This window comes from Cheilinus undulatus, linkage group 9 (assembly GCF_018320785.1).
Source record: "Cheilinus undulatus linkage group 9, ASM1832078v1, whole genome shotgun sequence".
Lineage (NCBI taxonomy): Eukaryota > Metazoa > Chordata > Actinopteri > Labriformes > Labridae > Cheilinus > Cheilinus undulatus.
The window spans coordinates 49,551,991-49,575,933 of record NC_054873.1 but is presented as its reverse complement, the minus strand read 5'-3'; the positions used below and the strand labels follow the sequence as shown (position 1 = coordinate 49,575,933).

Here is a 23,943-nt window from a genome sequence, read left to right as displayed (position 1 = left end):
AAGCTTTTCTACAGATATGGCTTTTTGTTATGCTTTATTTTGTAAGTTTTGTATTGATTTAAGCTGCATGCTATGTCTTTATATCTATCACACCATTGCAACATAACCTAAGGCAGTATATCATTACCTTATATTCTTAGATACTACTCATTATGCAACTGACTAATTTGCATGTTCAACACTTAAATTGGTTGAGATAAGTAGAAACCCAATGTTGCTCTGAAATACAGAACTACACATTTAGCTGCATCTAAATCATTACTCTCTGTAGGAAAGGCACTTATGAGTTAGGAGCTACTTAAATTACAATCAAGAAACAAAAAAGCAGTGCTGATATATGAAATGCTATATATTTTACATACATTTTGTAGGAAATATGGACAGAAAATGTGTAAGAAATGCAATTTGACTGATTGTGGCCTACTTGGACAGGTTATTTTAAGTCCAATCATTTATTTTCAGATTATTTGTATTTGGAAAAATCCCATCCTGGCCAATTCTTTTACATTATTCATAGCTAAGCTGTGGGTTTGCATAGGGATTTCTGAGCACTCACAATGCTTGCAATTTTTTCCATGCCATATAATGATCGAGGTTCATTACTGAGGAGCTGAAGAGAAGTTTGCATGAACTTGCAGTGATAAAATGACTCAACATCCTAAACAGCCTAGGTCTGCTACATCCCTGTGTGGAAGTTGAGATCAATATGCAGTTAAATACAAAATAATCTACATTAAGCTGATGGCATTCAATACACAAAACAGAAAAATAAGTCTGCACACCAGAAGCTGCTCTAAAGGCTTATTTAATGAAGATTATCACCACTTGTGATGTTTCAGGCCCTAATCCTTCATCAGACATAAGAAAACACAGGGGGTACACCTCCATATATGTATAGTCTGAATCATCTGACAAGTCATGTGACATTATTATGCCAGTGTAAAGATAAGACATATCAAGAATTATATAAACCTGCATGTAGGCGACTATCCTAAGCAATTTAGCCGCCGAGAGGCTGAAAAGTGGAAAACATTACCTTGCCCGACGCGCTGGCTCTTGAAGCATCAACGAACACTGCTCCAAAGTACTGCTTTTGTAGATTTATTGATGATGAAACGAAGCACTTACATAGGGAAAGGCAGTGATTCAATATACAGCTAAATCAAAGCGGTCAGCAAAAAGTAGAACTTCCCCATTCACCCCCTCTCAGTTCAACCACAAAACCCGCCAGGTGAACAGCTGACTTTACTACTTGTGGTGCTGACGTGCCACCACCACCATCATGTGACTCGCATCCCCGTATGTGACCATACCATTCACAAAACAGACTACTAAGCTACTACTATAGCTGCCACAAAGAGCTGGCCTCTGCACTGCATATGTACTAGTACACTGCAAGTCACATTTTAAGGAAAATATACATGATTAAATTCTAGGGCTGTCAGAGTTAACACATTAATATCCCGTTAACTCAAATTACGCATGCACGTTCTGTGTGACCCTCGACCCATCCAGTAGTTTGCCGGATCAGGAAGCGGCACCGTTGTGATGCAGTGCAAGCGAGCAGAAATGGATAAAGGACAGAGACTTCTGAATGGCAGGTTCAGTTTTCAGATCATGCCTGATGAAACTGAAGTTATTTTCTCCTACTGTCGACATAAACTGAGTTACCAGGAGTTTGTAGAGTCTTAAATAGCCCATACCACTCGCTGGCTGAGCACATTGCCATGCAGAGAGCCGCCCCCTTAGCCATGCTGGATTATTTACAACGGAGACGCTCAGACAACTCTGCAAGCAGGGATGGACTTGCTATCTGGCATACCGGGCATTTCCTGGTGGGCCGATGCACTTTTGGGCCAGTATGATTTATTCATTTACAGTGGTGTGCAGAGGTGGCAGCCTTTTGGGTGGCCATGCAGATTTGAGGGGGATTTGGTCAGCCATTTTCACTGTCCCTGGAACGTCACTGGTGCTGCTCTGTGCTGTCGTGATCCATCAGGGTGTTTTAAATAAAGATGTTATTATTTTGGTTGCCAATATTTTTACCATTCACGGTGTTGTCTCAATTTAGTCACGAAAAAAAACCCACAAATAAATTCACCTTGTCAAAATGTTTGTTTACAGACTCAGCACTGTAGCACTGCTTTGTGCTGAAACTAGCACAAGCTTCATCCTCTAATGTGGACCATATTTCATGTCATTTCAAGCATTTATTGTGGGCCAGTCAAAAAGGCTTGTGGGCCGCATTTGGCCCTCAGGCCATAGTTTGGACACCCCTGACATAAACTAGAGATACTGTATTCTTATGAAATTGCCTCAGAGAGTGTGCTGGTTTATTATTAACATGTTCTTGGATCTTACCTCACAGAAACATGCTGAGCAGTCATGGCTGGCCTCACTGAAGATACGCTCCTCACATGGCTGAAGTCGATCAGTTTGGCCTCGTTGGGTTGGTCCCGGTTCACCAACGTGATATTGCTCCCTTTGATAGCACAATGGATCAACCCGAGGCTCTTCAGTGCATTTAATGCTGTTGCCATCTTTAAGTACAAAACATATTCAGAGATTGTACTGAGACGATGATGCTACCGTATACATACTTGTGAGATGATGGGTCTGATGTATCTCAATGGCATAGGAGACTTCATATAGTCCTCCATGTAATCCTCTAGGGCAGTGGTTCCCAACCTTTTCCAACTCAGGGCCCACTTTTAAGTTTCAAAAATTTTGGCGGCCCACCTCCGACCCCGTATCCTGATACACAATAAATATTGCGATATTTTGAAATGGCCTCTCAGCAGCTGTATTAAATTCAGCCCCAAATGGCACTAGTTTGGTGATAAAAATAGACTCTTCTATTGGATTTTTATAAAATTATATGCAGAAAGTAAAAATCAATATAACGTCAAATTTAGCTGTTTTATTTTGAAAAGCACTTCATTCAATCTTTCACTAATGAATCAAAAACACATAAATCAAGACATACTCTGTCTTTTACAGTGTATGGAAAGTCCTGAAATGTTTTCAGTGTTCTGTTTACTATTGATGATTACAAAATGATTATTTTCCTCATTAAGGGTGAAACAAAACTCACCAACTATGCATGAAGACCTAAACCCTGCAGTCTAGTCCTCCATTCAGGCCCAGCTGTGATTATATTAGTCCGTTATCTGTGCTGATGAACGCTGGAGCAGTTTCTGACAAGTTCATGAGCTGAGAGCATCTTTAGACCTCATTCATGAAGCTCTCCTGTGTGATCATGGGGGGAAAGCTTGTCTGGAGGCAGGAACATTTTAACTCCTCGTTGTCGGTGTTTAGAACTGTAAGGCTGAGATAAGTCTCCGTTGTTGTGGAGAAGTGGATCACATTTTTCCGCTGCTGGACGTCTTCTCTCTGACATGTACGACTCTGGCAGGGAGTTTTCAGCAAAATGTTCGCACCCAGGCAAACCTCGTATTCTGGGTTAAGTGTCTTTATGAGATTTTTCAAATCCTGGCTTTTCAACAACACTGGGCTCACGTCTTTAGTGACGTGTTGTGTTACTCCCGCCGTTATCTCGGAGTCATCTTGCGGCGTATTTGAACGAATACCGCTGGAGTTCGACCTCTTCCTTTTCAAAGTTGAACGGCTGCTCAACGCTGCAGATCCAGCGCTGTTTCTGTCTCTAGAGTCAGCTAGCTCCCCGCTAACTAGCCACGCGGCTGCTGTGTTTACCTTCCTCTCCCTTGCTTCTCGCCGCTGATGCGCATGTGCAAAGGATTTTTCTGAATGGGCGCGGGCGCAGGAGAGAGAGTGAGCGCTCTGCTGTGAGAGATGCATTCAGGGACAATGGGAGAAGTGAAACTCCGGCGAGAAATGCACGCTGGCGGCTCAAAGCTTCCACATAATTTATACTCGAAAATTTGCGATATAGTCATTTTAACGACACGCTGCATACAGCCCGAGGGTGAACAGGTAGCACCAGAATCTATTTGTGGCGGGCCTAATTTATTTGTGGCAGTTCGCCACAGTGCTTGTTTATTTATAGTTTGTGAAATACCTTTGCAGGGCATAGAAAGGAACATTTTAGCTCTTTGAAAATGTAAATATTACACTGACTGTGCATTAAAAACTCGCATTATTTTATATGAAAATGTCTGGTAACAGGGGGACATTTGGCCTATGCCACATGCCAAAAAATTGTATAAATTATGAAATCATAACATCCTGAGCTGGACCAAGCTATTTTTCTTATAGTTTAACAGGCCCTCCCTCAGATGAAACTATAAAATTACAGACATATTTACATTTTTTAAAGGAAAGTTACTAAGCTGAAATGGCACCGAATAGTAGGAATGACTCACATATACATGCATACACCTTCATGAGTAATGTGCTGAAACTAAAGAAATACCAATGTGCGTATTTATATGTCAGCTGCCATCCCTGCCATCAAAGTTCTCTTCAGTTTGCAGAGAAAATTTTACAAGAGCAAGCACTAAATATTGACACATCACAGAAGGCAGTGGACAAGCTGAGACTGGACATAGCCACATCCCTCCTCAAGGAATCAGGTGTTTCCTTTTTGCTCAGCATTGTCAATCACTTCATGCTGTTTTTGTTGTTGTTTATGCACGTTGTCTCATAAATATGCAACCGTAAGACAGTGAATTAATACTGTACAATGCAAATTGCATTAATCTGGACATATTCATTCAGTATTGTTTGTCTTAACAGATGACCTGAGCAGCCTTTTCCTACAATAAAGTATGCAAATGCTCCCTATGAGTGATTTGGAGTATGCATTTCCCAAAAGAAGAGTTGGGGTGAATATGTGTAACAACTACGTATATATTACACTATCCTGGGGGGAGAATTGTTTCTGTTTCTCCCAGCATCAAATGCTTTTCAGAGTATAAAGATGGGACTAGTTAGTGTAACCAGAGTCAGTTTCATGCATGTGGCACCTTCCTAGTAAAAGTTAACAGGGGGTGCTTTTCACGGCAGGGCTGGTGTTGGACCCCCCCCCCCCCCCCCACCCACATTTTTTTCTGCTGATCCCAGCATCAAATGCTTTGTATTGAATATATATTGAATATCTTAAAAACAAGAGTATTTGATGGAGAGAACATGTCCTTTAATGGTGAGAACCACATAGAGGCTATGATGTGTTTATCAGTCTATAGGCATACAGACCACATTACATTTTCATTGTAGCTGATGTTCTGGATCAGAAGGCTATTGTTTAGACCTACATGAGTTGCTTATATAGGCTACAGGTTAATCCAATTAAAAGCGCATACTTTTGAACCTAGATATTGCAGTGAAAGCTGGATTATATTTAGCCTTGTGAAACGCGAGTCACATTTATTCATTAGATTTAATCCATCTACTGTATTTTGTAATTAGGGCTAGGGTATGTTTTCAAAGAACACACTGAAAGGTGTTGGTTTGCGTTGGCTATGCTCCGACTCTGTGTTGAGAAGAACATCTGTTATTGACACTCTTTAGAGGAGCTTTAAAGACTGTAAACAACCGATGTTCTTCTCTTCTTATCTCCCTTACAAATAATTAAATCGTAAAATAGTATTCTCCCCTGCGTTTGTCTGCGATATTAAGGCCAGTCGCTTCACTTCCTCAACAGCTGAGTGGTGAGTGCGCGCTCCCGCGAGGGGTGCAGAGACAACATTCAACCAAACAAAAGTGAAAGAACTCAGTCAGTCAGAGATCAGACTCCATTTCAGAAGGACGGAGACTTTAGAGAGAGGGTGAGTGTTAATAACTCAACATTAATATCAGGGTGAACTGAAATTATGGTGTTACGCCATTCAGGCGGCGCTGAGCCCAGGAGTTTGTGCCAAACCTGCCAAAGAAGAAGAAAAGAACCGCGACTTTCCTGAACTTCCTGTTGTCTTTGGATCAACGCTGCGCTGAGTGTGTGTGAGCTAAAAACACGCAAAGTAGAGGAGACTTTTAGCTTTAAGGATAAACACAGGGCGTTATCATCTCTGCATTTCTCCCCCTACTTAATGCTGTAGAATAGGCGCGCTGGCCTTATATGTGCACGCGCTTCCGCTAGTTCTGTCTGTCACGTGTGCGCGGGCTGCTTAGCGTGCGTTTATACAGCGGTAATGTCCTTAAATTGAAATGATTGAGCCACGGCGTGTCATTTCTAGGACTGAGCGTCAATCAGACTATCACTGAACAGGAAATATGGACCAGTATTGACAGTTAGCAGATTGAAATCATGATCAAAACTCGTTGCGCACGAACCCGTCTAATAAGGCAGAGAGAAGGAGAGAGGAGGTCAGGTTAGGAGCAGGAGGAGGTCAACGATGTGAAGCAACAGCTGAACTGAGCGGTCACTGACTGGATGTTTTTGTTAGATATTTTAGATTTCCTCCAGGCAGAAGCTGCAGTAAACTTCTCAGTTCCACTGATTTTATTGATCAAAAATATAAGCAGAGAGAAATAAAGATCCTTCTGAACTTAACCCAGAAATCACATTACATATTACTTCTATTATTCATATATTATTATAGATAATTTGTTATAATAGATAGTTAATAAATAAAAGAATAACAAACTTAAACACAACACCAGCATTATTAAGGGAATAAGGGTAAAATGACATAAAGGGTGTGGCAGACAACTTTCTGGTGGAAATGAGTTTCAGTTAAAATCAGAGATGATTATGCGGGTCACATGACCTCTTTAAGTGGTCGATTAGTTGTTATGGACATAAAATTAAACATTCATTGAAGAAAGATTAAAAAAGCTTTTTGATGATAATAAAAGCTTTTCAGGTGTCAGTATTTTGTGCTGTTCTCTTATTATCAGAAGGACAAAGAGAGCATTAGTTCGGCTTAAATGGTCATTGACCCAAAGTTTATTAAGGATTACATATAAAGTTTACAAATGTCACAAATATCACCCATCTGTGTGTCCCAGTGAGCTCCCCGAGCAGAAAGCTCTCGAGCTCAGGAAGTGTCTCTCTTTTATCTTCAGGGGAGGATTCTCCTACACTTCCTAGTGAGGAGGAGTAAAGAGTGGTCTCACTAACGTTAACCTTAGCTGTCATTATCACTGTATACAAAAGAGCCACTCACTCTAATCTTAGCAGAGAAAAAGATTAACTATATCTAAAAGTACAATGTGTCATCTTGTAATATCTCACAATTCCCCCTTTAAATATGATTTGATCATATTACAATAATCTATATGTATGCAATATGTGTAAGCAGTTTCTTCGTTGCATTAACAGCAGCAAGCAGTTCTTTATTGCACAGAGCAGTGGAAATAATAACATTCACCTTTAATATATTAATGAATAAAAGCATAAGCTCTCATTTTAACTACCAGGAGTGCATTCATTTGTACTAGAAATCTGTTGTCTCCAGGAGCTTTAAACCCTCAAATACTCTACTGGTAGACATGTCTGCAATGAGCAATACAAATATCACACCTTTTACATTTATGCATAAACTATATGTAAGCATGTTTTAGCATTAGCATAGAGTAACATGTATCTACACGGTGATGACTAAATGATCTTCATCATTTTCCTCACAGTCATCTTCTTCTTCATCGTTCAAAGGTGAACCTGTGGAAGTAAATGTTAGTGAAATGGTCTCAGCGGCCATTGTGGCCATCTGGTAAGCCTGAGGCACGTCAGTGGTGATCACCTTAGTGAGTGTGTGAGCTCAAATGTGATACAACAACACCCTCATAAAAGGCAATTTCTGTGATTAGGGAAATGAATATCGAGGTGATCAATCCTTTCCACTGTCCAAATTAGGAGTTCAGCCGATCATTAAATGCGCTAGCTATGCCTGAGTCTTCAGCCATTTTGTTTGAGAGAGATTTTAGATCATATTAGGCTTTGGTGATTGATTCATCTGCGGCTGTACAGTTAACAATTTATGTACAACATTAATCTCTAAACATAGCACACCCCCTTTTTACCCCATAACACATCTAATGCCAGACTAAGTTGCAGACTCATTAGGGATGTGGCAGCTAGTTGTTCTGATAAGCCAGAAATGGCGTCTCTGGTCATATTGGTCAGGTGCTGAACGTCATAGTGGATTTAATTTATGCGATCTATGTTTTGTTTCAAGTAGTCCAAATAATTTAAGATAAGATCATTTAAAGTGGTCTGACACACCCCTAGGTACACCAATCATATCAATATAATTCGTTAAATCTTTTTAAGCTTTGTATTATTCCCCAAACAGAAAATAGTCCCCCTTAGACCACACTGCCCATCGTCTCATGTAACTAATATAATATGGCCCTAATGTCAAAGTTCAAGTTCAATTAGAAAATATGCTTCAACCCTTAAAGTCGGTTAAATCATTTTTCATACATACTTTCTATTATGACACCTCCATCTCTCAACATGATCAATAAAATACTAAAAAACTCCTGAATATAATCGTATTAATGATAGAATTGCCCTTACGTGGATTATCAGTTACTAAAAATCATAATTTATGGAAATTAGGATCTTTTGAATTTCAGTAGAAGGTAAAATAAACATTTCAGTTCACAGAATTAGAAGTTTCTGGCTATAATTTGTGCTTTCAGGTTCCAGTGGGTTAATGTTGTTAATTGTTGACACTTTTGTTGACAAATCAGAGAACTTTAAAAACAAACACTAATAATGACAGTCACAATAATAATACTGATAATAATAAAATACTAAAAACACAAAGTTATCTCTAATGTCAAGACCTTCAGAAACAAAATGTGCAACTAAGTGTATTTCTTGAAAATCTTCTACTAGACTTAGTCTCATTAGTTCTCCATGTGACTGCTATAATTTTGATGTAATTTGGCTCAAAATTTCTTTCTTACAGCTTCATACATTAGACAAATTAAGTGAAAATGTATTTCATCATCAGTTTTTCCTCATTCATACAACAAGTACAACAGCACAACAACAACAGTCTTTCTTATGGCCTGTTTCAGTTTCTAGTCGATGGTCTCCCAGTCTCAGTCTGTACATTGTTAAAAATTTCCCTTTGTTTTGTGTTTCTCATATGCATAAGCTAAAAAATACTCTCTTCTCAGTAGACAATAATATTCTAATTTATTCTAGGATTTTATTTCATTTTGCCAATATTCAATGTATTTAGATTTGTTTTCTTTTTCAATAATTCTAATTTTGTTTACATTTAAAACTCTTTTATGGCTCAAACAAGAATATTTTAACATAACCTTTGCACCACAACACAAATCATCCAAAAATATGTGAGCCTTAAATTAAGATTTATTTAATTAGAATCATCTAAAACTTCTGAATCTGAGTTTTTAAATCTTTGTAAGCACCAAATAATTCATAATTTGGACAGTTTCTGAGCATCTATAAGGTCTCTGCAAAACTGGACATGAAGATTTCTTTTTTAGCTAAGTCCTAACATGTTTCCCACTGTTTTAGGCCCCACACCTCACTTTTAAACATAACTAATAACATTACTGAACAATTTCAGCCAAATCTGTATAGATATAGTTTTTTAGGTCAGCTGTTTGTGTTGAATCTGGTTGTGATATCCTACACTCCTGCAAAACTGGCTCACACTGTTCCTGTGTCTGCTTTGTCGTCACGTCACAGTAGAAGTCATGTCTGGTATTGTACAAACAGGATGGCCCACTTCAGTTATGTAAAAAAATTAACCCTTCAATTATGTAAAAACTTAACATCTGCAGATCTGCATATCCCCCTTTGAAACAAGACAGCATTGATAATGCTGTCTTTTTTCACAATCAGCCAAATTAAAATGTTGTGTGTAGAGAGCAGCATTCAGGTAACAAAACGTCCGTTTTCTTTGATCAGTGAAAATGACACAGGTTCTCCCCCTCCTCAGCCTACAAATGTCCTGTGAAGCCCCATTCTTTGCCACGCTCAACATGAGTCCCATTTCACGGAGACATAGGCCAAGTAATCGTGACAGTGACTGTTAGGTCGTCCTGTCGCTACCCAGGTATTGGGACTTTGCCCCAAGCACGAACCACGGATCGTTCCCCGTCCTGGGCTGATCATTAGAGATGAGCAAACAATTGGAAATATTCAAAACTGTTCACCAGTCAAGATTGTTCAAAATCCAGGTCAAAAAATCAATTAATTGTGATCTTCATTTTGTCATAATCGTCCAACCCTATGATCCTGCCTTCCATACTGGCCTAGAGCAAAGGGGTCAAGCGGGCAAGGGTGTTCTCCAGTTTTAGGGGAAAACCACTGTGTTAAATTTGTTTTTGCATCCAAATGTGTGTCAAGACAACTGCTCTCTTCCCAGTAAAATATATGCTGTTCAATAGTAATGTTCAAGATAGTGTGTCAGGTTTGTATTATTTGTACTATTATCATGTTATTATTATATTCAAATGAATTCACAAGAAATTTCGACACCAGTCTTGTCATGTTAAATCTCTTCTTTAGTTAAGTCTTTGTTTTTAAAATTTAGTAGATTTGCTGTGTGGCCATTTCCTGTTCTTCATCCTCCTGTTTTTAAATTTCCTGATTCCTGCATCAGTCAACCGTGGTAGTTGTCATTTTGTCATGGCTGTATCCGCTAATGTAAAAGGTCTGTATTTCATAATGTCATCACTACTTGTCATCATTGGTGTCATATAGTGTAGTTTTATTGTGTCATGTAATCTGAGTCTGTGTAAAATCGTTCTGTTCCTCACCCCTTATCATGTTTGTTATAGTCTCTGTCTCTCTACATCTGCTTTTCTCATAGCCTTGTCTAGCTTTGATATTGTTTCTCTAGCCTGTGCTGGTATCATAGCTTTGACTAGTCTCTATGTCATATCTGCTGTTTGGCTCTTACTCCCTGGTTATCAGTTCCCAGTCTGTGTGACTTGAACATTTCTCACACTCTCATAAATTGGCCTAGAATATCTGCTGTGTTTAGATTAGACTCTTAGCCCTAAATCTTTTACGTGCAAAACTAAGTTCTGTTATGATTGATGTCCAGGAAAAGTTAAATCATAAAATCATTGTCAGGAAATCAACTATCAAACTCATGCATAATTCTTTAACTTTACAATATGTCAAATCGTGACCCTAAATTATGTAAATTATGTTATTTTCCTTGCTTTAAGTTCAACTATGTTCATCAATTTGTCTTTATTTCAGGTTTTGATTTATTGTTATTTCATTAATACTAGTTTTAACTTCCCTTATTTCACTGTTATCACCTTCAATTGTTTCACTTTACAATAAATACTGGCATTATATCAAGAATCTTAATGAGCCTGAAAAGTTTTCCTCCCCTCTTTTATCATTATTATTATTATGTTTTTCCTCAGCCTATGCAGTAACTTGTTTACTTTTATTTCAATCCATTTTAACTCCTGGCAATCTGTTTTGTTATGCTTAATCATTATTCCTGTTTTTAATACTATGGCCATTTTGTTAAAAACATCTCAAAATACATTTCCTTCTCCTTAACAGCTGTGTAACTTTTTCTCTTTTTGCTCATTAATTTTCTCTGTAAATTCTCTCTATTTCTGTCTCACAGTCTCTCTAGGCCTCTCAAGGCCGCCGTAGATTGAAGCCCTCAGTTTGCATTTGTGAAGGGTGGGGGAGTCAGCTCCCAGAGATACACACACACAGGCAGATCACATACACACAGAGCACACACACACACAGTTCTCCTCCAATGCATGTCAGATTTCGTCTCTAAAAGTTCCAATTCTTCTTAAATTTAGACACATTCAGTTGTGTATTTTTCTAATATTTAAGACCATAAATAAGACGCCAAAAGAAAGGAGAATAAAAGGAAAAATAATGGGCCTTTTCAAAGTGCTGAATGAATGCATTCTATCCACCTCCCTAGGCCTTGCAAGTTTGCTTTAAACAAAAATAAATTCAAATTAAAAAATAAAAATAAATTCAGATTTAAAAAATAAACCAAGACAAAAACAAACAAAATAAAAATAAAAATTAGGAATTCCCTCTGAGCTCAAAACTACACATTTAACACCACAAACAAACCTAGACAAACAGAAAACAAATAACACAGAGTGCCGGCACAAACATATGGGTTACAACAGATTCAGGCCTCTTCAGAGATGAAACACTCTGGCAACTCATTTTAACTTTAACTTTTAACTGATACCGATACCACCGTACCGGATTTACACACAAGCCACTTAAGGTGACTGTCAGTCAATTCTTGTGACATTTCAATGATTTCACACGTGTTTCTTAACAGTACTGAGTGACTCAGGGTCTAAATGGTCAGATCCAGCCAAGAAGCTTCTACACAGGATCTAAGATACTGTGCGCTTGGCTGCTGGGGTTTGAACCAATCTGAACATTTATTTTAACTCAGTCCATTAAGCTCCACCATAAACCACAAAGAAAATCCCCTTATGTATTCCAGTGCCCCACAGAGCATGTCAAAGACCAGGACTAACCACCAAGGAATTCTTAGCCAGCGCTCGTTGACCAATACACTCAGTAGTTAACCTGTAAAACTGCCTTTTGACATGAAAATCCACCCACACAATAATATAGGTATATTATAGTATTCATTTATTAAATTAATTTATGGCACACAGATGAGTGACATTCGGACAAAAAGTGATTCTCTCCCTGTACCCTATTCTATAAGATAACCACACGCAGACAGGGAAGAAGAAAGAAGAAGAGTGGGAGAGAAACGTGTGGGCAGTACCGCACTGCTGGCTTCAGACCCCTTTAGAAAACCTCAGCTTGGGAACTCCTTGAGTTTTAGGCATATTACTATACAGATACAAAATATACAACCAGAGGGGACGTAAACCTCAACCTGGGAACTCCTGAAGTTTTAGGTATACAACTATAACTATACAAAACATGCAACCACTGAGGACATAACCTACCGCAGGTATATTACATCGGATCATATTTCCAGAACAAGCATGCTATTGTTCTGGCGGATCTTGGCAGCCCTTATCGAAGCACACAGGCTTTACTCATAAAAAACTCATACTTATACTCATAGAGTACTCATAGACACATCCCTAACATGAGTCTATGTGTTTAAAACCTTACATGTAATCACTCTTATGTCCATTAAATCTATTTATATTCAAATTAAAACAATATATCCAAATCCAAAATCCAAATATTATACTCAGTCTCTTGAATTCTTTTCTCAGACAACTCTTTATTTAGCGTTCCCAACATGCAGAAATTCTGATTCTTAATCAAAAGGTTTTCTGCTCACCTTTATTTATTTGGCTGTGCACCGTGAGTTGTCTAAGTAAAAAATCTCCCAAGAGACTCCACCGAACGTGGCCCTCAATGCGGGCAGATCCTTTCAGCCAATCACGTCGGGAGTCACCAGTTGTCAGTGTTTTGCGCTGTTCTCTTATTGGCAGAAGGACAAAGAGAGCATTAGTTCGGCTTAAATGGTCATTGACCCAAAGTTTATTAAGGATTACATATAAAGTTTACAAAATGTCACAAATATCACCCATCTGTGTGTCCCAGTGAGCTCTCAGAGCAGAAAGCTCCTGACACTCAATAAGTGTGTCTTTTTATCTTCAGGGGAGGATTCTCCTACACTTCCTAGTGAGGAGGAGTAAAGAGTGGTCTCACTAACGTTAACCTTAGCTGTCATTATCACTGTATACAAAAGAGCCACTCACTCTAATCTTAGCAGAGAAAAAGATTAACTATATCTAAAAGTACAATGTGTCATCTTGTAATATCTCACACAGGCACAAAACTTGTATCATTAAAACCTTTATCAGGTCAGACCAGGAAACTATTCAAGATTAAAGCACGAACTTATGAAAAGAAAAACATTTTCAGTAGATTTAGCCTCTTAATTCCACTCTCAAAGTTTATTAATGAATCTAATTACCTTGAAAATGTACAAAATTTTCTCCTGAGGGAGCATGCCCCCGGACCCCCCTAGAAAGGTCGGGGTACGCATGATCAGAATGGTACCACCACCGCCTTAATATGAGCCAGGAAAAACCCTGTGAACCTTGCTGACTATGTCTGTACAGGTGTCATAAATAAATAAATAATACAGATGTCTCTGTGACATGCAGTTCCTCCCACACAGCTGGGTCTCCAGCCCTGGTTGAATTTGATGCAGTTAGTCTGGATTTCCTTTTTGCACATGCTCTGTGGATGTGAAGCAATCTCTTTAAAAGCTGTACTATTCTTTAGTGGAAGGTTAGCATTACCACATTTGAAGCCCTAGATATCTACATGTTTAATGTGTTTGCTAGTAGCTGTAAGCTAACTGAATCTACTGCTTTGCTCTGACGAGTCACTCAGGAGAGAGAGACTCCCTTTGACCTGATACATTCAGCACCTCAGAAATCTCTGGATTAATATGAACCCTGGTACATTAAACTTAAGCAACATATGAGCAGTCTTTCAACTGTGTTTTCAGATTTTTAGGCTGTAGCTCGGTCAAATATTGATTAAAACCCCATTGATAATATTTACAAATGTATTAAAATAAAATGACAGTCATGAACATTGACAAATATTGTTGCTGTTCGGCTCACATGGCTAAATTATCACTCTGGATAATGAGATGTGGAAGCTTCTCCATGTTTACTGAACACTTTCTACCTGTTTCTATCTCACCTCTTTGTCTTCTTCTCCTCAGGTTGATTGACCTGCATGGGTTATTTTGTTTTTGGCTGAGAAGATGAGCAATCAAGGGGACGAAGGGGAGGACAGAGCAAAGTCTCCTATGTCCAGCGGTCTCTCCATGAAGAGTGACTGGTCTACAGGTTTGCCTCCAAACTTCAGTAATGAACCAGGACCAGGCAAAACATCTCCTTTTTCCAGCGGTCTCTCCTTGAAGAGTGACAGGTCTACAGGTTTGCCTCCAAACTTCAGTAATGAACCAGGATCAGGCACAACGTCTCCTTCAGATTCCCAGTAAGTAGCCTTTTTAACCACCAAACTTTCAAACTATAGAAATTCATGTTTAAAGACCAAGTTGAGCAACAACAGGCTGTTACCATAGTAAAGCTTGTTTGGTCTTGTCTGTCTCTTAAAAACATGGCTAATAGAGCTGGTCCATCTCAGGTGCTGTCTCTTCTTTTACACTCTGTTCAGGTTGAGCTAAAAATAATGATCTGGCTCCTTTTTTTTTTTTTTAAAGATTTATTTTTGGCCTTTTTGCCTTTATTTGATAGGACAGTGGATAGAATCGGAAACAGGGGAGAGAGCGGGGAGAGACATGCAGGAAATAGTGCCACGGGCTGGATTCGAACCCGGGTCGCCTGCGTATATGGCATGCGCCTTAACCACTCGACTACCGGCGCGCCAGATCTGGCTCCTTTTTTGAATGTGTGGAAAAACTAGGGGAGCCTTTACAATTAATTTTCTTTAAAACTGCAGTTAATGGTGACTTCAGTTAACCAGAACATGCTGGTGGTGTATATCTGTATCGCCCAAATGAGTTTGAACACACCATCATACCAGCTATCAGCAAGACTCCAGTGTTGTTCATTCCTAATGTCCTGTATTTGGAGTTACTTTAAATTTCACCGTTCAGGATGTCAGCAGAGTCTAACAGAGTATTAAAACTTGATAAATCAGTTTAGTGAAAATGATGTGGTTTGAAACTATTGAAAAGTCTTAGATGAATCAGGATTATAAACTGTATGCTTCAATTATGTCTAAGAGGCTAGATTCCTTTGTTTCTGATCTAATTGACACTGATCAGACTGGATTCGTTCGAGGTCGCCAAGTACAAGATAACATTAGACGCTCTCTCCGTGTAATACATAACCTAAGAGAAACTAAAACAAGTGCTGTGCCAGCCAGTCTTGATGCTGAGAAAGCTTTTGACTGTGTTAGTTGGGAGTATTTATTTCTGTTTTTGGAGCGATTTGGCTTCACCAAAAAATCTATCAATACTATTAAAACATTATATACTGCTCCTACAGCAAGGCCGTCTTACTGATTGGATCAGATTAGAAAGATCCACCCGTCAGGCATGTCCCCTCTCGCCAACTCTTTTTGCACTCTACATTGAACCTCTAGCACAAGCAATCAGAGAAGATTCTAATATTCAAGGAATTATGCATAATAACAGAGAACACAAAAATAGTGTTATATGCAGATGATATTCTGCTTTATATTAAAAACCCAAATGTCTGCTTACCTGTCCTTTTAGATCTCCTTGAGGTATTTGGTACATATTCAGGTTACAAACTCAACATTGAAAAAACACTGTTAATGGCATTTTCCTACAGTCCATCGACTGAGCTTAGACGGAGGCTTCCCATTGACTGGTCTCAAACATCAATCAAATATTTAGGAGTGTGGTTGACGTATTGTCCCAGTGACCTGTATAGAAAAAAACTATGAAACTGTTAACAAGAAAATTAAGGAAGATCTTAGTAAATGGTCTACATCATTACTTAGCTTTAGTGAAAGAATTGATGTTCTAAAAATGTCCATTTTACCTAAGCTGTTATACCTGTTTATGTCACTACCAATTAAAGTTCCGAGCAAACAAGTCAATGAATGGGATAAGCAAATTTCTAGATTTATTTGGAACGGCAGAAAACCAAGAATAAAATATAGCACATTAATGATCAGGAAAGAAAAAGGTGGGATGTCTCTCCCCAACCTGAGGGATTATTATTATGCTGCTCAATTAAAAACTGTAGTTTTTTGGTGTGAAAGTGGATATGAAGCAAAATGGAAGGAGATGGAGAGTGAATTTAAAGGTATCCCAATTCCAGCAATGATTGGAGACCATAAGCTAACGTTAACCTACCAGAACCAATTGAATCAGTATGTCTCCTTCACTATGAATGTCTGGTTTGACATCATAAAACAATTACATCTGTGGACGCAGATAAAACAGCTGAGTTTGGTGGCCTACGATACAGAATTTAAACCAAACACTCTGGATTGTGGGTTTAAGTGTTGGACGGATAGAGGTATTACTTCTTACTGTAAAATAATGGAAAAGAATACACTGCAAAGTTTCCAAACACTTAGAGAAAAAGATGACTTGGAAAATTCTGACTTTTTTACATTTTTGCAATTAAGAAATTATCTCTTCAAAACAGTTAAAGAAAATGAGGCACATAAAGAACTTAGTGATATAATACAGTTAACTATTAAAGCATATAAAGGCACTACTAATTCGATCATTTCCAAACTTTATCAAGGGATCACAAACGGTAGAGGGCATACTACAAATTATATAAACACAAGATGGGAGAAAGAATTAAATGAATCAATTACAAGTCAACAGTGGGAAAATATGTGTGAAACTATATTCACAACCTCATGTTCTATGTACTGGCGTGAGTTTGGTTGGAAAAAACATGTTCACTATTTTATTACTCCTAAATTACAGAGATATCGCAGAGCTGAGACATGTAAATGTTGGAGAAATTGTGGATGTGATGAGGCAGATCACCTACATATTTTCTGGAGATGCATGAAGGTACAACTGTTTTGGAAAGGTATTTGGACCATCATGCTACAGATTCTTGGACAGTTGTTTCCCTTGAGTTTCACGTCACTTTATTTAGGTGATTTACCTGAAAATATAAAAGGATCTGATAGATACTTGTGGAAAATATTTACAGTAGCAGCAAAAAAGGCCATAACCCGTAAATGGTTACAGATAGATCCCCCCACAACAGATAATTGGGTTGATATTATTAAGGAAATTCATGAGTTGGAAAGGTTGACTCTCTTATGGAGACTGAAAAAGACTTGTACATTAAAAGATGGGCTAAATGGAAACTATACTTGGAAGAATAAATAACATCTCTGGTGGTCTGCCTTAGACACTCCTATTGTTGTAATTCATATACCACTCCTTTACTATAAACTGTGATTACAGTTAAATGTCTTAAAATCCCCATATAACTTGTATTGAAATCTGTAATTTTGATATTTTATGTCTGGCAATGTCTTTTTATGTTTCTGTGTTTTTATTGATGTTATGTTTTGTTTGAAAAACAATAAAAATTAAGTATAAAAAAAAGAAAAGTCTTAGATGGGAGATTATAAGGTTTTGGTTGTTTTAAATTAAGCTTTAACTGCTGTGAAAAAAACTTGTAAAAAGGTTCTCTTAGATTGTGGTATAACTCCTTTTAAACCACTTAGGTAGAGGTTACTTTTACAGCTGGAGGTCAGATTTAAGGTGTGTTAGTACCTAGTATTAAAGGAAAAGGGTTCTACATCCTCATATGAAACAGTTTTCCTTCAAAATAAATGTGCAGCACAAACATTTAGTGACAACTTCTTAAAACAGCTTTAACCCACCTCTGTTCCACCACCCATTAGTGGAGAAGCCCAGATTTAGGGTTTAATCCTGGTCAGACTATCAAAGAAACTTCTTTCTCTTTCTGTGCTTGAATATGTTGTTAAACTAAGGCTCTCTTCTGTTTGTGACAGGTTTGGTTTAAAATTGTAAATGAATGTATTTCACAGTTCTGTTGATGATATTAAATCAAACAAGAGCTAAGAGAATAAAGGGAGAGTTCACAGAGATTTAAACATCAAGCTAACAAACGAGAAGATGTCAGAGAATCTGATGATTTGAAGTAAACACGAGATACTTACGCCCTCCTGACAGGACAAGCACTCAGTGAAGAAATCCTAAAACCAGTAAAGCCCTTAGTATCTGCCCCCAGAAGTAAACCCTGCAGACCAACAGGCAGCAAAAAGCCAAGACTTCACTAGGGCTGTAAAGGTGGAACGCCCCTTCATCAGTGTTTAGTTTGTCCCATGGCACTTTCAGAGGACTGAACAGTGATCCCCAGTGTCCCAGAGCCCCCCCTCCCAATGCTAGCCCCCACCATACCAACACAGAGACATTCTTTATCTTACCTACCTGACCACATGGCCGTCAGCCCAAACAGTAGTCTATATCTACTATCTACTCTATATCTACTTGATTAATCAACAAAAGAATTGATAGAGTACTCACTGACAAAAAGAATTATTTAAATATTTGTTATAAAATATTAACTATAAAATGTAACATATGAAAAGACTGCATAATTTAACAGCTTCAATGAAAACAAACATATAATCCTCAGTAAATATCTCACTAAGATTGCCTCTGCATTGCTGACTTTTATTGCCCAAAGGCAAAGAAGTATCTTGAATACTTAAATAATAAAACAGTCTCCTTTATAGCAGACATAATTCCTTAGAAATATCAAACTTTCTTTTAATATTTTTTAAATTGAACAAATGCAGTCTGAAGCTTTAGCAAAACTTCTCTGAAATTCTATGCTTAACATTCAAGTGCACATTACATAAGGAAAATTATTACCATTAAGTTCAACTTTGTCTTCTCCTAACAGAAAAAACCACAACACTTAAAGCTAAGTGGTCGTCTGTAGTATAACTAAAGATGCATGACATTTTCAGATTACTCATGATAAACTTAAGCTGCCATCTCTCAAGATTTTGAGAACATAGAATTTAATTTACAGCATTCTAAAAATATACTTCTCTTTGTATTTTGGAAACAAAAGGTGCAAAACTTTGAAGCTCAAGCTTAGCTCCCTTAAAATGCCAATCTTGAAGTATAACTCACATGAAATATTACATATCATTAACATTTACTGGTTCGGACTCGTTTTTTCATAGCCAGCAGGCATAATTTGCACAAGAATTTAACGTCTTTTTCTGTCAGGATCTCTCGTGGTTTGTTTGTAGAAGTCTTTTAAATCTTCATAGTTTCTGCCTTCTGTCGTACCGGATGCTCTACTGCTGATGTCACAAGCTACTCCGTTAGCCACATTAGCCATACCTGGGATATGGTGCCTGCTGTAAAACTGACTCCGCTGCTGTAAATAACTTCAGCTACTGGAAATCACACTTACGCCTTCGTAAAACAAAGACCTCGGCAATTCTCTGTACCCTTCAGAATAAGAGCAGTCACTTTGCTTCCCAAGTGAACTGCACTCACGTTTTTAGTTTATGAATTGAAAATTGAACGGTACAGCTTACCGTTCAACAAGGAAACAAACGCATTCATTGAATGCAGTCATTTTAATGCGTTTGAACACAACAGTGGAGTTCATCATTCACCAAAAATATGAGCACAGTCATTGAACCCACAACACACACAGGCACAACACTGCTTACAGATCCTTGTCTCTGTGGTCAGATGACTTGTCCTGAGCAGGATAGAGTTTAGACAGACTCCAGAGTCCAGGTCTTGGGGTCAGTGGAGTTAGCTAGCCGATGATGATGTTCTTTGTTTTTCTGACAGATGACTGTGACTATTTGGTCGCTGTGATTAAAGTAAGGTAGGTATCCATTAGGGCTCTCATAGATCATTCACTTTTATAACCTCTGCTTTGGCATTAAACTCCTGCCTGAACTGATGTGAATGTAATATTTTAAAGAGCAAAGCCAACAAAGAGCTAGAACAGGAAAGAAATTAATTCCTGATTAATGAAACAACCCAAAGCATCCATCTGCTCTCAGACTTTCTGATCTGTTTACAACCAAGAATTAAAATCTGCTGAAATATTTCTGATCTGCCCAAAATAAGTATTATAAAAATGTCAGTTAATTTTTTGTCTCTGCATATTCAGGCTGCTAGTGCTGTGTCCTTTTTTTAAAACCTGGTTGTTGTTTGATTTAAATCACAATACTCCAGAGTTTATTCCTCATTAAAGCTCAACATGACTTTTAACATTGAAACAGGAGTTAGAACCTCATTGTCTTTTTTCTCCTCAGAATAATAAAGAGACCTGTTTGTGTGGAGGAACGATCCGGAACAAGACGACTGCAGATATCCAGTCAGTCCAGAAGTGTAACAGGTAAGACTGGTGTCATTAGTTTACATGCAGGTAGAAAAAGTGGATTTACGGTCTGACTTTGACTAAAACTGCTGAAAAATGAAGGATCAAATCCAGTGTATAAGCCAGACTTTGATACCTATTTGATCTGTAAAATCCTGGCTGTGGCTGATAGACCAGGACCACTTTCTAGGACCAGGACCAAGAGCTAAGACAGACAACATCATCACCACAAGCAGCTATCACTGCCACACACAGACTGAGCTGTTAGAAGGTCAACAGGGAGAAGGTTCTAGATGGAGACATGACCACCTACTGTAGCAGACAACAACATGCTTCACTGGAATCTGTTCTGCCCCAGTGCTTTATACTGGGAAAAGGACAGCAGTCCAGTTAACTAGCCTAATCAAGCTCTAAGCTCTAGATCTACTGAACCATGGAAACGTTCTGATTGAGTCTGAGAACAAGACTTTTGAATGTTCTTCATTAGATGGTATGTAATGATGATATATTCTCATGAAAACAGGATATTTGAACATTTTAGCTGAAGCCTGTTCTTGTTTTCAGTTTATTCTCCTGTAGCAGCTCAGATTTATTACAGGGCTGTTTTTGAGTTGTGCAGTTTGTGTAATATTTACCAATGAAAATGGTCTATTTGATCATGTTGTAAAACCAGATTCCTGGTGTCAGTCCAGTCTGATATTGTTGTGGTCTTTCAGCAGATAGAGGTCTACAGGAGGTTCTAGATGAACACAGGATCAGTCTGAGGGAGAGATGTGAACATGTGACTGAAGGAAGTGATGAAGCAGGAAGTAGAACCCTCCTGAACAGGATCTACACTGAGCTCTACATCACAGAGGGACAGAGTGAAGAGGTGAACAGCCAACATGAGGTGAGACAGCTTGAGACAGCCTCCAAGATGGAGAGCCTCCATGAGACTCCAATCAAGTGTCAGGACATCTTTAAAGCCTTACCTGGCCAACAGACACCCATCAGAGTGGTTCTGACCAACGGTGTGGCTGGTGTTGGAAAAACCTTCTCTGTGCAGAAGTTCACTCTGGACTGGGCCGAGGGCTCAGAAAAGACGTCAGTCTGCTGGTTCTGCTTTCATTCAGGAGCTGAACTTGATCAGAGATGAGCGCTACAGTCTTCTGGAGCTGCTCCGTGTTTTCCATCCAACATTACAGGAGATCAGAGCGGAGACGCTGGCTGTCTGTAAACTTTTGTTCATCTTTGACGGCCTGGATGAAAGCAGACTGTGGTTGGATTTCAACATCAGTGAGGCTGTGTCTGATGTGTCAGAGAAGTCCTCGTTAAACGTGCTGCTGGCAAACCTCATCAAGGGGAATCTGCTTCCCTCAGCTCTCATCTGGATAACATCTCGACCTGCAGCAGCCAATCAGATCCCTCCTTCATGTGTGGACAGGGTAACAGAGGTCCGAGGCTTCACTGATGCCCAGAAGGAGGAGTACTTCAGGAGGAGGTTCAGTGATAAAGATGTGTCCAGCAGAATCATCTCCCACATCAAGACATCCAGGAGCCTCCACATCATGTGTCTGATCCCAGTCTTCTGCTGGATCACTGCTACAGTTCTGGAGCACATGATGAGCACAGAGCAGAGAGGAGAGCTGCCCAAGACCCTGACTGACATGTACTCACACTTCCTGTTGGTTCAGACCAAGAGGAAGAAGAAGAAGTATGATGAGGGACCTCAGATGAGTCCTGAGGAACTCACCAGATCTGACAGGGAAGTTCTTCTGAAGCTGGGGAGGCTGGCGTTTGAACATCTGGAGAACGGAAACATCATGTTCTACCAAGAAGACCTGGAGCGCTGTGGTCTGGATGTCACAGAGGCCTCGGTGTACTCAGGAGTTTGTACTGAGATCTTTAAAAGAGAGAGTGTGATCTTCCAGAAAACAGTCTACTGCTTTGTTCATCTGAGCGTTCAGGAGTTTCTGGCTGCAGTCCACATGCACCACTGTTTCACCAACAGGAACACAGATGTCATTGAAGCGTTCCTCAAAGAGGGCAACACTAGGGACTCATTCATTAACACCCTTTTAAAATCCATCTTTAAACTTTTTCAAACTCCGTCCCTGGATGACTTCCTGAAGCGTGCCATGGAGAAGTCCCTGAGAAGCCCAAATGGACACCTGGACCTGTTTGTTCGCTTCCTTCACGGCCTCTCTCTGGAGTCCAACCAGAGACTCTTAGGAGGTCTGCTGGGTCAGACAGACAACAGTCCAGAAATGGTCCAGAGAGTCATCAACAACCTGAAGGAGATGAACAGTGATGGTATCTCTCCTGACAGAAGCATCAACATCTTCCACTGTCTGACGGAGATGAACGACCTCTCAGTACATCAGGACATCCAAAAGTTCCTGAAGTCAAAGAACAGGTCAGAGAAGAAACTCTCTGAGATCCAGTGCTCTGCTCTGGCCTACATGCTGCAGATGTCAGAGGAGGTTCTGGATGTGTTAGATCTGAAGAAGTACAACACATCAGTCCAGGGACAACTGAGACTGATTCCAGCTGTGAGGAACTGCAGGAAGGCTGTGTAAGTCCAGATGTGATTAAATAAGAGCAGGGCTGGTTCTAGCCATTTTAGGGTCCTAGATTTGAATTTGGTGTCCCCCATCCCCAGCACTTTGTCATCAGCTCAGAGTAAAGTTAATAGTTTAGTCACTAATATTATTGTAGAAGTTTAGTTTGTGTGTTTGACTAGTAATGTCTGCTCTCTTTAGCACATATGATCTGCTGATCTCTCATCCTCTCTCTCTGTTTTCTCCTATTACCATCTGATGGAAGCTGTGTGACGTTACATTGATCTTATAAATATTAGCTCATTTTCAATATTAGCTCCTTCTGCAACTGAGAATCATGTACTATTGTCATTACAGGTTTTCTAACTGTGGACTATCAGAGACTCACTGTGAAGTTGTTGCCTCAGCTCTGATGTCCAACCCCTCCCATCTGAGATATCTGTACCTGGAGGACAACAAGCTGCAGGATTCAGGAGTGAAGCTTCTTTCTGCTGGACTAAAGAGTGCCAACTGTCAACTGGAGACTCTGAAGTAAGACAGCATGTTTAATTTCTCTGCTCAGATTAATATGATGTAAAACTAAACCGTAAATATCAGACTGATATTAAACTGATCCTCACTGAGGATTTCAATGATGACGTTTGAG

At 39.1% G+C, this 23,943-nt stretch overlaps 1 pseudogene; it reads left to right on the top strand.

The window, feature by feature from the left end:
- The first annotated feature begins 5,666 nt into the window (after positions 1 to 5,666).
- Positions 5,667 to 23,315, top strand: LOC121515091 (annotated as a pseudogene).
- The last annotated feature ends 628 nt before the right edge of the window (positions 23,316 to 23,943 follow it).